At 36.6% G+C, this 14,502-nt stretch overlaps 1 protein-coding gene and 3 long non-coding RNA genes across 5 annotated transcripts in view; 2 read left to right on the plus strand and 2 right to left on the minus strand.

The window, feature by feature from the left end:
- Positions 1-14,502, plus strand: part of LOC138131885 (zinc finger protein 431-like) — a 49,881-nt gene that overhangs the window by 28,612 nt on the left and 6,767 nt on the right. The window lies entirely within an intron of this gene.
- LOC138131896 (uncharacterized) lies at positions 2,613-3,260 on the minus strand. Its single transcript, XR_011159938.1, has 2 exons — positions 3,145-3,260; positions 2,613-3,091 (listed from the first exon to the last, which is right to left on the minus strand). It is a non-coding gene; the product is annotated as an uncharacterized lncRNA (long non-coding RNA).
- Positions 4,774-6,658, minus strand: LOC138131895 (uncharacterized). The gene is made up of 2 exons (XR_011159937.1): positions 6,544-6,658; positions 4,774-6,490 (listed from the first exon to the last, which is right to left on the minus strand). It is a non-coding gene; the product is annotated as an uncharacterized lncRNA (long non-coding RNA).
- On the plus strand, positions 6,784-7,963 carry LOC138131894 (uncharacterized). The gene is made up of 2 exons (XR_011159936.1): positions 6,784-6,923; positions 6,973-7,963. It is a non-coding gene; the product is annotated as an uncharacterized lncRNA (long non-coding RNA).

The following is a 14,502-nucleotide window of genomic DNA, read 5'->3' on the forward strand; positions in this document are numbered from 1 at the left end:
AAAACACCCACTTCTAATCAATTTAAAATTCTCAAGAAATTTAGAAATGATTGTGTATTACTGTAGAACGGTCTAGAAATTTCAATTTTTTTAATGAAACAGGTAAAGATTCTGTTTTAATTCAATAACCGTTACAATAATTTACATAATTTTTCACTGAGAGTCCTTTCAAACATTCAGGAAAAACTTGATGTCATTAAAATGATGAAAACATCACCGGTTTTTGAAATAAATGGAATTTGATACTAAAGTGCAAAATTTAGCTATGATTTATTATTAAATTGGGCGGTCAGTTCCACAAAAGAAGTTGACGTATGTAGGTTGTTTATGGTACTCTTTAGGGACTTAATTTAGGGATTAATTACTAGAAAAGTGGTCAACAGATATTTCCCAACAATGAGATTTATTTATGACACTGCAGTTGTACATCTTGGTCATTTTTCGCTCTTAATGTTAAAATTGAAATAATTCAAAAACGAATAATTTACTTTTGATGCGAATTTCATAAATGTGCTCTTTGAATTAATTGTGAATTATGAGCCTGTACGGAAAAAAAATTTTTTTTTTGTCATAATCGATTTTTTTTTTATTTTATGGCTCTGAATTGGGTGATAAGAGAAAATTGATTACGCACATTTGAAGCCTTATATCAAGGGAATGTAACCCTAAAGTTTCGTAATTTTTACTAATTTTTTAATAGACTTAATCGTGAGGGCGGTAAAACTTAACTCACCCGGTATATAGGACATCCTTTTACCGACCCAAATTTCAAAAGATTGTCATTAATTATATAGGGTGTTTTCGAAGATAAGGCGTTCCTTTTAACATGTAATAGTATGCGTTGTTGTAAAGAGTTTTAGCCAAAATCACCTTAGTAAAATGTCTACGACAATGAAGATACAATAAGTTAATTTTTTTGAAATTTTTGAAACCTGTCCTCAAATTTGCGCTGATTTATTAGTAATTAGAATTGACCAAAAAAGAATCAAATGAGCTTGGACGTTAATCAAAAATACTGTCAGAGTTGTCATCTAATTAGTCGGAATGGCTTTATCATTAGGAAAATTATGAGCTCACAGATATGTTGCTAATGTATGAGCAATGTTATCACATTATCAGAATGCAGCTGCAGCGTCCAGAGAGTACGCAGAGCGATTTCCAGAAAGACACCATCCTGGGCCACGTCAGTTATTAATCTAGTACAGCGGAAAAATAGACAGAACCGGACTCAAAATTTTAGAAAACAATAAAAATTTACAATCAATTATCTCCGTTAATACAAACATTTTACTAAGAAGATTTAAGCTAAAATTCTTAAGAATAATGTACTCTCGTGTCAAAAATAAATCACTCCCTAGAATTCGAACTTTTAGGGAAATAATAAATTTTCAAAAGTAATTTTGAATGCTTAAGGTTGGTTACTATGAATTGAGAGATTAAGTCCAACTAAATATGCCGCCAGAAACCAAAATTGATTGTGAAACGAAAAAACATCCATGACTTGGCGAGAAATAGAGCCATATGCAACTGTTACAAGGAATTCGCTCTCTTACGGTTACGGTATCTTTTGTTTGTCACCAGAAATCACATAAGCCTCCAACCTAACCAAATTTGTGGCAACCTAGTAGGCTCAAAATCATCAATGTAGGAAATTTGCTTCGCCAGCAAATAAGTTAGAAAAATTACCTTTTTATTGCACAAGTGAACATTAGTAAATACTAAAATTTATTTGTTTTAACTGTACATCATACAATATACTTCAAAAGTAAATAATATTTAATATTATTTCAAGATATATATATATATGGAAAGTCATTTCGAGAACGCGTCCCAAGGATTGATCCTTAGAAACAAACACCAGGAATTCCCATAAAATAAACGATATTTAACAGTTTCCACTACTTATCATCGGCCAATTTTATTTAACATCTAATTTTTTTAAGCACGACCTTCTAAATAGTCGAGACTCTTTGCTGTCTCCGACCTGTTCATTTGAGGAAATAGTAAGTATATTAAAGAACGAGTTTTATAAGGGTTGATTTGGCGCACGAGTCCCAGGTGTAGAAAACGACCCGCAGGGGAGTTTTCTATGGGACGAGTGCGCCAATACCCTTATAAAACCAGTTTTTTTTGTTATTTTTTAGAATTTGCACCCTTGTTTTAATTTTTAAATAAAAAAAATAAATTTTCAAATTCTAGGGAATTTCGTATTAATTGGTAATTCAGGGTAACGGATGCAACTACATCTGCAACAGATGTTAAAAAGTAAAGTTTGAACATTAATATTGGAAGTTTTTTGGTCTAATACACTGAAATATTGATAAAAATTTCATTAAAGTACAGTGTACTTTTATAAAGCCATAAACGACTCCTACTGACTGACGTTTATAGACGTATTATAAACGCAAATTCTAAAATAGTATATTAAAAGACAAGTTTGTAGCAGGTCAAAGTGCCACTATTCGTTTTGGCCGGGGTAGGAGGCCAAGAGGTCCTACTTATGCTCGCGGGACAATAAGATCGCTGTTCGAAGATCAGGAACAAGCAACACAACGCACGGCATATGACGTCGCGACGCGCCCACCCTGCCGTAACCTTTTTTGGGGACGCTCATTTCGAAATAATTCAGTTTGTTTGTGCCGTCAGTCAATTCATTTTGAGTTTATCGGTTCAGGGTTCATTTTTGTTTATCGGATCACTTTCAGTTTTATTTCGGTTTCGCTTTCAGTTTCACTTTCGGTTTTCGTTTGTTTCTTTCGCGGTTTCTTTAGAGTTTTCATTGTAGAGTCTTTGTGCCAGCCAGTTTTGGGGCGGCTGGAATCACACATGTTAGCCCCTAAATTTTAGGCTGAGGTGGCCTCACGCCTCTAGGCTGTCTAGCTGCGGCCTATCTATTCATCGTTCGCTTTTTTCTTCTTTCTCCTTTCCTTTTCCTTCAATCCTTCCTCTTCTTCTTCTCAGCTCGGGTAACCGTACGGCAAAGTTAATTCCGATTCCCTTTTGTTCCCGTGACTTGCCGGAAAGTTATCTTCTTCTCTTCTTTTCCCTAACCTTCTTCCTTCATCCTTGTGGTGTCCAACCTTTTGAGATCCTGCGGGAAATTGCCGTCAACATCTATCGTGTGTTACGCGTGGACTCACCGACACATTACCGCTTCGACATCCGGATTTTTCGATCGGTGAAGTCCAACGTAAACAAACCGGCGCCATGTTCGACCATCTGTCATTTAGCGTGCAAGTGTAGGATCGCCGGAAGTTGTCATCAAGATGCGCGGTCAGTACAATAACCGGGACTCGGTCGGCGACCGCCGAGCGGGCGGCAGGTGCCGCAAGTCGCGAGCTGCGAATCACGTGCGTGGCGTTCGGGATCCGCAATCATCCCTGTGGGTGGATTGCCGAACGCCATGGCGCTTATCGTCCGGCGCTGCCAGCCTTCGGGGCCGTCGAGGAGCCCGAAGATTTACCGTTTTACCGTTTACCGTTTTGCCGTGGTCGAGAAACCCCTCGTCATCTAGCGAGATAGAGGTAATTATCCTTCATTAGCGAATTCACTTCACTAATTTTCGTCCGTTAGGGGTAGTTCGAGCCAGATTACCGTTACCGTACCGCGAAGGAGAACCGGAAAGTCCTCCTTCGAATTATCGAGAAGCAACCCCTTTCAGCGGAAAGGTAATTACCGAATCGATTGAGTTTCGCAACACTAACGACAATTCGTTAGGGGTTGTTCTTTAGGGTCAGCCGGACCAGTCATCGTTATTTGGGGCGATAGTTCGGACCAGGAACGTTGTTCTTTAGGGTCATTCGTCGCCGCGTCGCTTTTAGGGTGATTGTTCACCAGGACTATCGTTATATGGGGTGATCGTCGCCACATCGTTCGTCAGAGTGGTCGTCGCCAGACCGCAAACCGTCCATTAAGGTCATCGGACCACGTACCGTTTCACCAAGGACTAAAGAAAATCGTCAAGGTCACACCACGTTACCGGCGTAAGATAAGTCGCACAATTTAATTGCGGATTTGCGAAAAATCAAAGAACGCCTCAAATATCCCGCTTCTCAATATTTAGAACCGTTTCAATTTGTAAAAATCTCGCATTTCAATAATTTCAAATTTTTAGAAAGACTTCACAAAGCTCAAGTTTTCAAATTTCACATTTCAATTATTAGTAGCAGTTCTTCTACTTCCAGTAAATTTGCAATTTTTTCAATTATAGAATCGATGTTAAATTAACGTTGTAAATTTATGAAAGCAGAAGACTGCGCTTCATTCTTGTTTCACGCATGCAACAGATTTTCCTTTCGTTTTTTTTTTTATCGGAGTTGTATTAATTTTAAGTTTATTCACAAATAAGTTACAAGGTCACCTGTAAAGGAAAGCTTTCTTGATAAGACCAGAATAAGGTATTGAATAAGATCATTAATGTGAACTGGTTCGAAATTTCAATTAACAAAATTACGTAGAGTAACGTTGCCAATTCCACGGACCAGTGCACACTTAAGTAAGCATTTCGAATTTCCTGGACTGTTGGACAAAAATTGAATAAACCAATTATTTAATTCGCAAGGAATTAAGTTCTTTCGTATATTGACTCCGAAGCATCCGAGAAACTGAGCACTTGTCCCGGCAGCTGGACAAGCTTAACAACCAGCTCAAGACAATAGCTGCCTGGCGCCCATTTTTTTATAATCCGAACCCACGCCCTATGCCCCGAAAACCCCCTGAGAGCCCGGAGCTGTCACTGACCACTTTTTGGTGACACAAATATTGACGCCCACAACGTGGGGCCCGATTTCCCGACTTTTTGGAGCAACCACAAATTTTCGTTTATCGCTCATCTTCATTTTCGCGAAATTTGTAAACCAATTTGGGCCTCGAGGGCTCGCTTGCATTTGACAGCCACAAATTTTGACGCTTGGATTTTCGAGGGCCTGTCAAGTCAATCGAGCCGCCACAAATTTTGACGCGATTTGTTAGGGGTGTGATTTGTCAACTTTGTAGCAGTCACAAATTTTGACGATTTTGCTTCCTCGTTTGAATTCCGCAAATTTGGTCAGTTTGGCTCATTCAGCTTTGTTTATCGTGTTTGTGACTCAACTACAGATTTGGCAAGATCACAGATTTTTCATTGTTCAACAATCGGAGCTTTGGGTTTGGGTTTCAGAGAAATTTCAGTTTTCAATTTTTTTACCGTGTAAGAGAAGCAGGAATTTTGCAGAGAAAATTAGCGGATTGTATTCAGTCTTATCTCGTGTCTTCACAGATAAGAAATTTTTTGAGAACGTTATCGCGCTGCGAAACACTTTTTCGGGTGACATGTTTGTTTGAGTTCCATCCTTGTCGCACAATCGGAGAAACGGTGGACATTTCGCCAATGTCAAGGTCAGACACTCGAAGACCTCCAAGTGTCTCTATGAGCGATTTTTTTGCGGATGACGTTCCGTGGAATCGTGGAAAACGCTTCGTCGCATTTTCACTTTCCGTTTTCGAGCGCTGCAGCGAAAATTGCGTTGCATTTTTTTTCGTCGAATTTTTTGAAATGATCGAGACCAAAAATTTTACCGTGGAGTTTGTTCAGGAAAAGTTTATTTGAAAAACCCCATTTATGACATATCCCGAATTCGACTTACATCATACCGCAGTACTCAAGTACTAATTGACATTGAGATTCAGTTTTCAATCGTTTGATACGCGCAGATATCAACTAGCCATTTTGTGGCGGAATCAAAACTTTTCCATTGAACAAATTTTGACGTTTTTGAGAAGACTTCATCTTCGTTTTGTGTAAAAAGAAAAAGGCAACCGCGTTACCTTTTCTTTTTTCTTTTTGAGGAGGGGGGTAGTGTAGCAGGTCAAAGTGCCACTATTCGTTTTGGCCGGGGTAGGAGGCCAAGAGGTCCTACTTATGCTCGCGGGACAATAAGATCGCTGTTCGAAGATCAGGAACAAGCAACACAACGCACGGCATATGACGTCGCGACGCGCCCACCCTGCCGTAACCTTTTTTGGGGACGCTCATTTCGAAATAATTCAGTTTGTTTGTGCCGTCAGTCAATTCATTTTGAGTTTATCGGTTCAGGGTTCATTTTTGTTTATCGGATCACTTTCAGTTTTATTTCGGTTTCGCTTTCAGTTTCACTTTCGGTTTTCGTTTGTTTCTTTCGCGGTTTCTTTAGAGTTTTCATTGTAGAGTCTTTGTGCCAGCCAGTTTTGGGGCGGCTGGAATCACACATGTTAGCCCCTAAATTTTAGGCTGAGGTGGCCTCACGCCTCTAGGCTGTCTAGCTGCGGCCTATCTATTCATCGTTCGCTTTTTTCTTCTTTCTCCTTTCCTTTTCCTTCAATCCTTCCTCTTCTTCTTCTCAGCTCGGGTAACCGTACGGCAAAGTTAATTCCGATTCCCTTTTGTTCCCGTGACTTGCCGGAAAGTTATCTTCTTCTCTTCTTTTCCCTAACCTTCTTCCTTCATCCTTGTGGTGTCCAACCTTTTGAGATCCTGCGGGAAATTGCCGTCAACATCTATCGTGTGTTACGCGTGGACTCACCGACACATTACCGCTTCGACATCCGGATTTTTCGATCGGTGAAGTCCAACGTAAACAAACCGGCGCCATGTTCGACCATCTGTCATTTAGCGTGCAAGTGTAGGATCGCCGGAAGTTGTCATCAAGATGCGCGGTCAGTACAATAACCGGGACTCGGTCGGCGACCGCCGAGCGGGCGGCAGGTGCCGCAAGTCGCGAGCTGCGAATCACGTGCGTGGCGTTCGGGATCCGCAATCATCCCTGTGGGTGGATTGCCGAACGCCATGGCGCTTATCGTCCGGCGCTGCCAGCCTTCGGGGCCGTCGAGGAGCCCGAAGATTTACCGTTTTACCGTTTACCGTTTTGCCGTGGTCGAGAAACCCCTCGTCATCTAGCGAGATAGAGGTAATTATCCTTCATTAGCGAATTCACTTCACTAATTTTCGTCCGTTAGGGGTAGTTCGAGCCAGATTACCGTTACCGTACCGCGAAGGAGAACCGGAAAGTCCTCCTTCGAATTATCGAGAAGCAACCCCTTTCAGCGGAAAGGTAATTACCGAATCGATTGAGTTTCGCAACACTAACGACAATTCGTTAGGGGTTGTTCTTTAGGGTCAGCCGGACCAGTCATCGTTATTTGGGGCGATAGTTCGGACCAGGAACGTTGTTCTTTAGGGTCATTCGTCGCCGCGTCGCTTTTAGGGTGATTGTTCACCAGGACTATCGTTATATGGGGTGATCGTCGCCACATCGTTCGTCAGAGTGGTCGTCGCCAGACCGCAAACCGTCCATTAAGGTCATCGGACCACGTACCGTTTCACCAAGGACTAAAGAAAATCGTCAAGGTCACACCACGTTACCGGCGTAAGATAAGTCGCACAATTTAATTGCGGATTTGCGAAAAATCAAAGAACGCCTCAAATATCCCGCTTCTCAATATTTAGAACCGTTTCAATTTGTAAAAATCTCGCATTTCAATAATTTCAAATTTTTAGAAAGACTTCACAAAGCTCAAGTTTTCAAATTTCACATTTCAATTATTAGTAGCAGTTCTTCTACTTCCAGTAAATTTGCAATTTTTTCAATTATAGAATCGATGTTAAATTAACGTTGTAAATTTATGAAAGCAGAAGACTGCGCTTCATTCTTGTTTCACGCATGCAACAGATTTTCCTTTCGTTTTTTTTTTTATCGGAGTTGTATTAATTTTAAGTTTATTCACAAATAAGTTACAAGGTCACCTGTAAAGGAAAGCTTTCTTGATAAGACCAGAATAAGGTATTGAATAAGATCATTAATGTGAACTGGTTCGAAATTTCAATTAACAAAATTACGTAGAGTAACGTTGCCAATTCCACGGACCAGTGCACACTTAAGTAAGCATTTCGAATTTCCTGGACTGTTGGACAAAAATTGAATAAACCAATTATTTAATTCGCAAGGAATTAAGTTCTTTCGTATTGACTCCGAAGCATCCGAGAAACTGAGCACTTGTCCCGGCAGCTGGACAAGCTTAACAACCAGCTCAAGACAATAGCTGCCTGGCGCCCATTTTTTTATAATCCGAACCCACGCCCTATGCCCCGAAAACCCCCTGAGAGCCCGGAGCTGTCACTGACCACTTTTTGGTGACACAAGTTTCATAAGACCAGTCTTGAAGCACGAATTCAAGATTAAAAAACGAGTGCCGTAGCCACGAGTTATTTTAAAGAATGAGTGCTTCAAAGTCTTATGAAACGAGTTTTTTATACTATTTTTTGTAATTTGCCCTTTTTAAGCCGTTTTTAAACAAAAATGTTTACTTTCCTCGATTTAGGGATTTTCGTGGCGGTTGGTAATGTCTTAATAATAAAAGTGAAAATTTGATCAAATCTTCAAAGTCGCCTTTTGTTTTATCCTAATTCTGTCACAAAACACGAATATGAAAGATAATCTTTCAAATATGGTCGCGAATTTGTTGCTTGATAAATCCTGATAAATCATTCTTTGCACATTTTGTAATTTAAATTGACACGCATGACGAATCAAGCTTTGCCAACCTAAAAATTTTCGTAAAATGTTCCATGAAATAATGGCTATAAGGACATCTCAGATGATGACGTCGCGTTCGTTAATATGTCTATTAGAGAATCAAAATAGAAGCAAATTACAAAAATACCATTATGCACTTGTAAGCCGTTTGGCGCTAGCGAACGGGGGATTTGAGATCGGAACCACGCGGTTTGTAACTTGGCTTTCTGTCACAATGATTACATTTTAATCGAAATTTTCGGTTAGTTAAGTATATTAGTTGCATAGATAATCATTCCTAATATACATATTCTTAAATACAACGAAATTTATGGAGATGTGAGTATGAATTTAATTATTTCACGAAATCCAGTATTTGTTAATACGCACAACATTGGAAACAGACGAAGGAAAAGAAAAGAAAATTTAAGTAAGCAAAGGACTGTTTGCGAAGACAGGGAATATTTGAATCGGGATCGGTACACTAACAGCACTATTGGAAAGGCTTGCCTACAACATTATGTTAGTGAAGAATATTTTTAAGGCTCGCGTTTACCTGAAAGAAATTTCGAACTTGATGTACAGTGGGTCCTCTATTTACAAATTTATATTTTGGTCAAACCTCCTTGGGTCAAACAAACCGAGGACGCAGGTACCTTGAATTGGTCACAAACGCTCAGTAGGGGTAGAGGATTACGATTACGATCCTGTCCTGTTCCGTACCTAAATACGGAGATAAAATAAAATTTTGTGTTGGAAAGACAAGTCCTACAATGCCAAATCTGAATTGGCTTTGGCTGCACTGCAAACTGTTGTTTCATTCCATTTTATTATTTATTAGCTGACCCGACAGACGTTGTCTTGTCCAATCCAAATTTCAGCAAATTAGTTTGTGATGATGATTTATTTTCTTCCATTAAATTTGAAATTACAATGAATCTCAAGGTGTTTTATTTACATTTCGATTGCAAGATCGATGTTCAAGTGAACAATCCGACAGTGAAATAAATTGGTATAGAAATAAAACAACTACATTTGTTGGACGGATCGCGAAACAACACAAAAGTAAAAACGGATGTAATTTTAATTTAGGGTGGAATGCGTTTTTCCAGATTTTTCTCCAAATTTTCCAAAAACATTTTTTCAATTGAGTTATTTCCATCCCGGGAACAAACCGAACAAAAAAAAAGAGAATCAATTACAAATGTCGTCAGTAATGATCGAGAGTGCATACAAAAATTATAATTTTTGAAGTTTGTCCGAATTTTCCGACTTTCCTTTGTATTTCTCCTATTTTTTTTTTAACAAAAAGAACATTAAATTTTAAAAAATTAAAAATATTGAGCTAAGAATTAATTTTATTATTTTTTGTAGGTACATAATATACCTACATCGTATAGTACATTTTTCTGACTTTGAAGGCCCGACTAATAAAACTACAGTGAGCGGCAAAAGTATGGAATAAATTCCTTAAAAATTAAACAATTTTTTTTTCAAAAAGATCTTTGGACAGGTCAATTTTAGTTTATAAAAATACATATTTTAGTACCAAAGAAAATTCCAAGCAGTCATTTGTTTTCGAGTTATGACGTCATCGATGTTTTTTTTTAATGGAAACGCCCTATTTTTTTTTTCTTGATTCTGATATCCCTTTTAATTGTCTAAATGACAGTATAAAAATTTTGTTATCTTACATAAGGAAATTTTTAAGAAAAAAAATAATAAAGTTGGAAAAATTAAATTTTATAAAGAACAAAAACAAGTCAAAAAATCAAGTAGGTAAATCAAACAGTCAAATGTTACTGTCAATTTCATTCGTATGTGTTATTTGTTTTACAAAACGTTTTCGAAAATGACTCATTTATCAGAAACACAACGTATAGAAATTTCAATTTTGATTGGGTGTGTGGATAAAACTAGAGAAAATTAAACAGGGGGAATTTCTTCATAAACTTGCTTATTGTCAACAAGCTGGAGGATGGCAATTCGAACATTGAATTCCATAATTTTAAGTACTTACTAACACAGTTTTTGACTCGTTTTTGTTTGTTATAAAATTTATTTTTTCAACTTTATTTTTTTTTTTCTCAAAAATTTCCTTATGTAAGATAACAAAATTTTTATACTGGCGTTTAGACAATTAAAAGGCCTATCAGAATCAAGAACAAAAATAGGGGGTTTCTATTTAAAAAAAACTATCGATGACGTCATAACTCGAAAACAAATCACTGCTTGGAATTTTATTTTGTATTAAAATATGTATTTTTATAAACTAAAATTGACCTGTCCAAAGATTTTTTTGAAAAAAAAATTGTTTAATTTCTGTATAATATTCACCAAATACAGGGAGCAGCATTGTGTAGTTCTGTAGTTGTATTTTCCCAAAGTATTACGATTAAATCTGCATTTACTCCCTGCAGATGAGGGAATGAATATTAGTTCGGAGTTTCTACCTGATTTGTCAAGAATTATGAATGAGACAAAAATGACCCTTATGGCAAAATATTTTTAAGGTAAAAATACAATGAAATGGTTGGTTTCATCTTGTGTCCCTTCGGTGAATAATTGAACATTATCGGTTTATTAGTCGGGCTTTTAGAGTCAGATAAATTTGCTATAGACAAAGTATAGGATTATAGGATTTATAGGTACTGGCAAGTAACGATTTTTATTCTTTACTTATTCTGTACTTGCTCATGTAATAATATGTGTACTATTATTTCATACTGGAAGTCTGTTCTGTATCATAATTTTATTTCAAAAATCACATTATTTTGTGAAAATTGCATCATCTTTTTTCCTGGGGCAACGGCCGTTCCTACTGCTTTTACAATGATTATTTCATTCATCATCGTTTTCGACCAATCGTAAGGCTTTATTTTTTGGATTACAGCGATAATTTTTCGATAATTTTTTATTGTCCTTTTTCAAATGTTTTATTTTTTTATTTTTAAGACAACGGTGAATACTAGTGTCACATTTTTTATTTTTATATCAAATGTCAACATGAATCGTCAGCTTCTGACGAGCAACTTGCAAACATTTTAAAGGACTTTAATTAAACAACTTTATTCATGAAATAATCTTACCGAATTACATACATTCGTCCTTCTGAAATAATCTGTTGTAATACTCAAGTTGATTAAAACGCAACACTCGTATCGTTTTTTCACAAATTTCTCGAGAAATTAAAACCTCAAAAAATGACACTTGTGGTTGCTAATCAACTTTCGTATTACAAATCGATCATTTCGAAGCACTCAAGTGGATATTTTTCGACTTTTGCAATTTTCAATGTCAGAAAAATAAAACAGTCCGGTAAGTGTTGCTTAGCGACACTTTCCGGCTCTGATACTGTTATAACTTATAACTCACCTACCGGACTCAAATTGATAATGTAATCGAACATCTACCGGATAGTATAAAATAAAATATTTAGAGATCGTGAATTTTGACATGAAATAAAGGAAAAAATTGTGCTTATTTTTATAGTGCATTATTACTGGAAATTATTATTCCACTTAAAAAAAAAAGGACAGAGATTTGCGTATCTAATATTAAAATGGGTGATATAATAATCTGATGAAGCTTTTCCTGATGGAGCAGCAGTATTATTGACTGTTGTTAATAAAGCTCAAATCGTTTGTTATAAATTTGGAATAAAAATGCAAATACCTATTATAAGTTTTTCCTAATTTCTTAGGAGGAGGCCGATGTAATTTGTACCCTTGTATAGTCCCTTTTCCGTAAGCTGTTAGCTCAGGTAACATGTAGGGTTGGTTGTCTACAACGTAAAATTTTAACGTTGAAAAATGACTTCAATTTTTTTCGGTTTTTTCAACTAGTATTCAAGAAGGAAACACCACTTTTCGTCTGCGACACATTCACAACAATATCTAGTGAATGACGTGAGATATTTTCGATATCTCTTTTCGTTTTGCCTACACAGCTTCTAAGCAGAGCATTTTATTTGTGGTTTTTTAACAAATTCGTCAAAACAAAATTATATTTTTCTCTTCATAGTTCACTAATAGAAATGTTCATAATTTATGTAGTAAAGAGAGAAAACGTTCATCTCGTACTGTTTTCTCAAAAAACGTAATCGAAAATCCACTTTTTCGACCGTTTCAAACTCAGGTAAACGCGAGCCTTAAAGTGAACAATGACCAGTTTTTTTTTTAATAAGTTTCTGCTCATCAAAAGACACATTTAAAAGTTTTATTTGTTTACCAATTAAAAAATTGACTTCGCTTCCCTGCATATCAGGTTTGGCACAGGATAAACCGTAATGCGAATCGTTGCCTTGATTTTTTTTTGTAGTATTTTTTTCAAAAGACAAGTGTGATTTTTTTACTTGGTTTTTCAGTCGTTAACCAAGTGTTTTTTGTTTACAGACTTTTAAAAACGACTCGGGTCCAAACTGATAGGCGCCTTGGGATTTTATGTTATAGAGCATTCATTTTAAATGTTGGGTTTTGTAATAAAACTTGCCTGCTTTGACACTTGTCCGAAACTCAGTGAATCTAAAACTGTGTTCAACATATTCGGGTGCAAAATTAAAGAATGGTGGGAACGAGATCCACTTTTAGAAGACCAAGTGGAACCATTAATATTTGTTGGCAATAGTAGTGGTGAATCATCTAGTAAATTTGATTCAGATGACGATTAACTCGTCGATAAGATGGTGAAAGTAGGACGTGGCACCAGTTTTATATGAACAGAGGGATTCCTACTTTACGGTACCGATACAATGAAAATTTGCCGCTTTCGTAATTTATGGTGTTTTGAGTTAGTAACACGATATTGTTTCTTTTCGTCATAGATACACATTATGAAAAACAACTCGTAACTCCCTTGGGATATTTCAAATTTTTTCCCCCTCCACATTGTTTACAACAAAGTCATGAGAACCAAACTATAGCAACCATATATTTACGCAATCTTTCCTGCAAAATATTTTTAAGAAAATTTTAACTTTTAAGTACAGACACTAAAAAATAAAATATTCTATGCACCACGGGAGATATTCATGTTTTTCCCCTCGGTTTATAAACACGTCAACCTCAGGTAAAAATCATGCCTTAATGCATAAATATCTAATATTAAATGCTCAAAATGATGTCCTTCCACTTCGATGCAGGCTCGTAAACGTAAACATTTTTGTTAATAAAGGTAATCATTTGTAATTTGTGTTTTTTATTATTCCTGTTACAAATTACAGAACTGAGGAATCGTGAACTGAGTAGTACTTCAAATAAATTCGGAATTAGAGTTGGCTGTGACTTTATTATGAAGTTGGTAAATTTCGTCCAGCGAGAGATTGGGAGATTTTAAATTGTATTAAATTAACCCAACACTACAAAATGCACTAGAATACATTAATTAGAGCATCATTTCAGGGCAAAAATGTTACTGCTTGAAGGATATATTTCAAATTTTAGGTGCGCTAGGTATTACTTTCTCTACGTAGAATTTAGTGATTTTTATGTCAACCAATCTCTCGCTGGACAAACTTTAACATGCAATTTTTAAAGGCACAGCAGTGACCTTGGACAGCACAGTACACGCGTTAATAGTTATTTAATAAACTAGTTTGTTAATGAAGGCGATTAATAAGCGAAACTCTTTAAAGCACGAACGAGTGTAGCGAGTGAGTGCCTTTAATAGTTGAGATTATTAATCGCCCATTAACAAACGAGTTGATTACAAAAATTTTTCGTTGACCGCAAACTTTTTTTTTGTGACAAAATTTCAAATTAAAGTCAAATCAAAACCAATTTCATCTTTTTCGATAAAGATGAGACGTTATAAAATACCTTCATCCTTTTTGTGTCCTCAGGGTGGGCTATTTTTAAATTTTTCAACACTTTCTATTCACTTTTCCACAAAGAGTGTCAGAAGACGTCAACTCCATTCACATCCAATTTCACGTAAAAATCACAGTTGCTAAGAAAACCTAGTTACCTTTGAAAAA

The sequence above is a fragment of the Tenebrio molitor genome, chromosome 5, assembly GCF_963966145.1.
Source record: "Tenebrio molitor chromosome 5, icTenMoli1.1, whole genome shotgun sequence".
Lineage (NCBI taxonomy): Eukaryota > Metazoa > Arthropoda > Insecta > Coleoptera > Tenebrionidae > Tenebrio > Tenebrio molitor.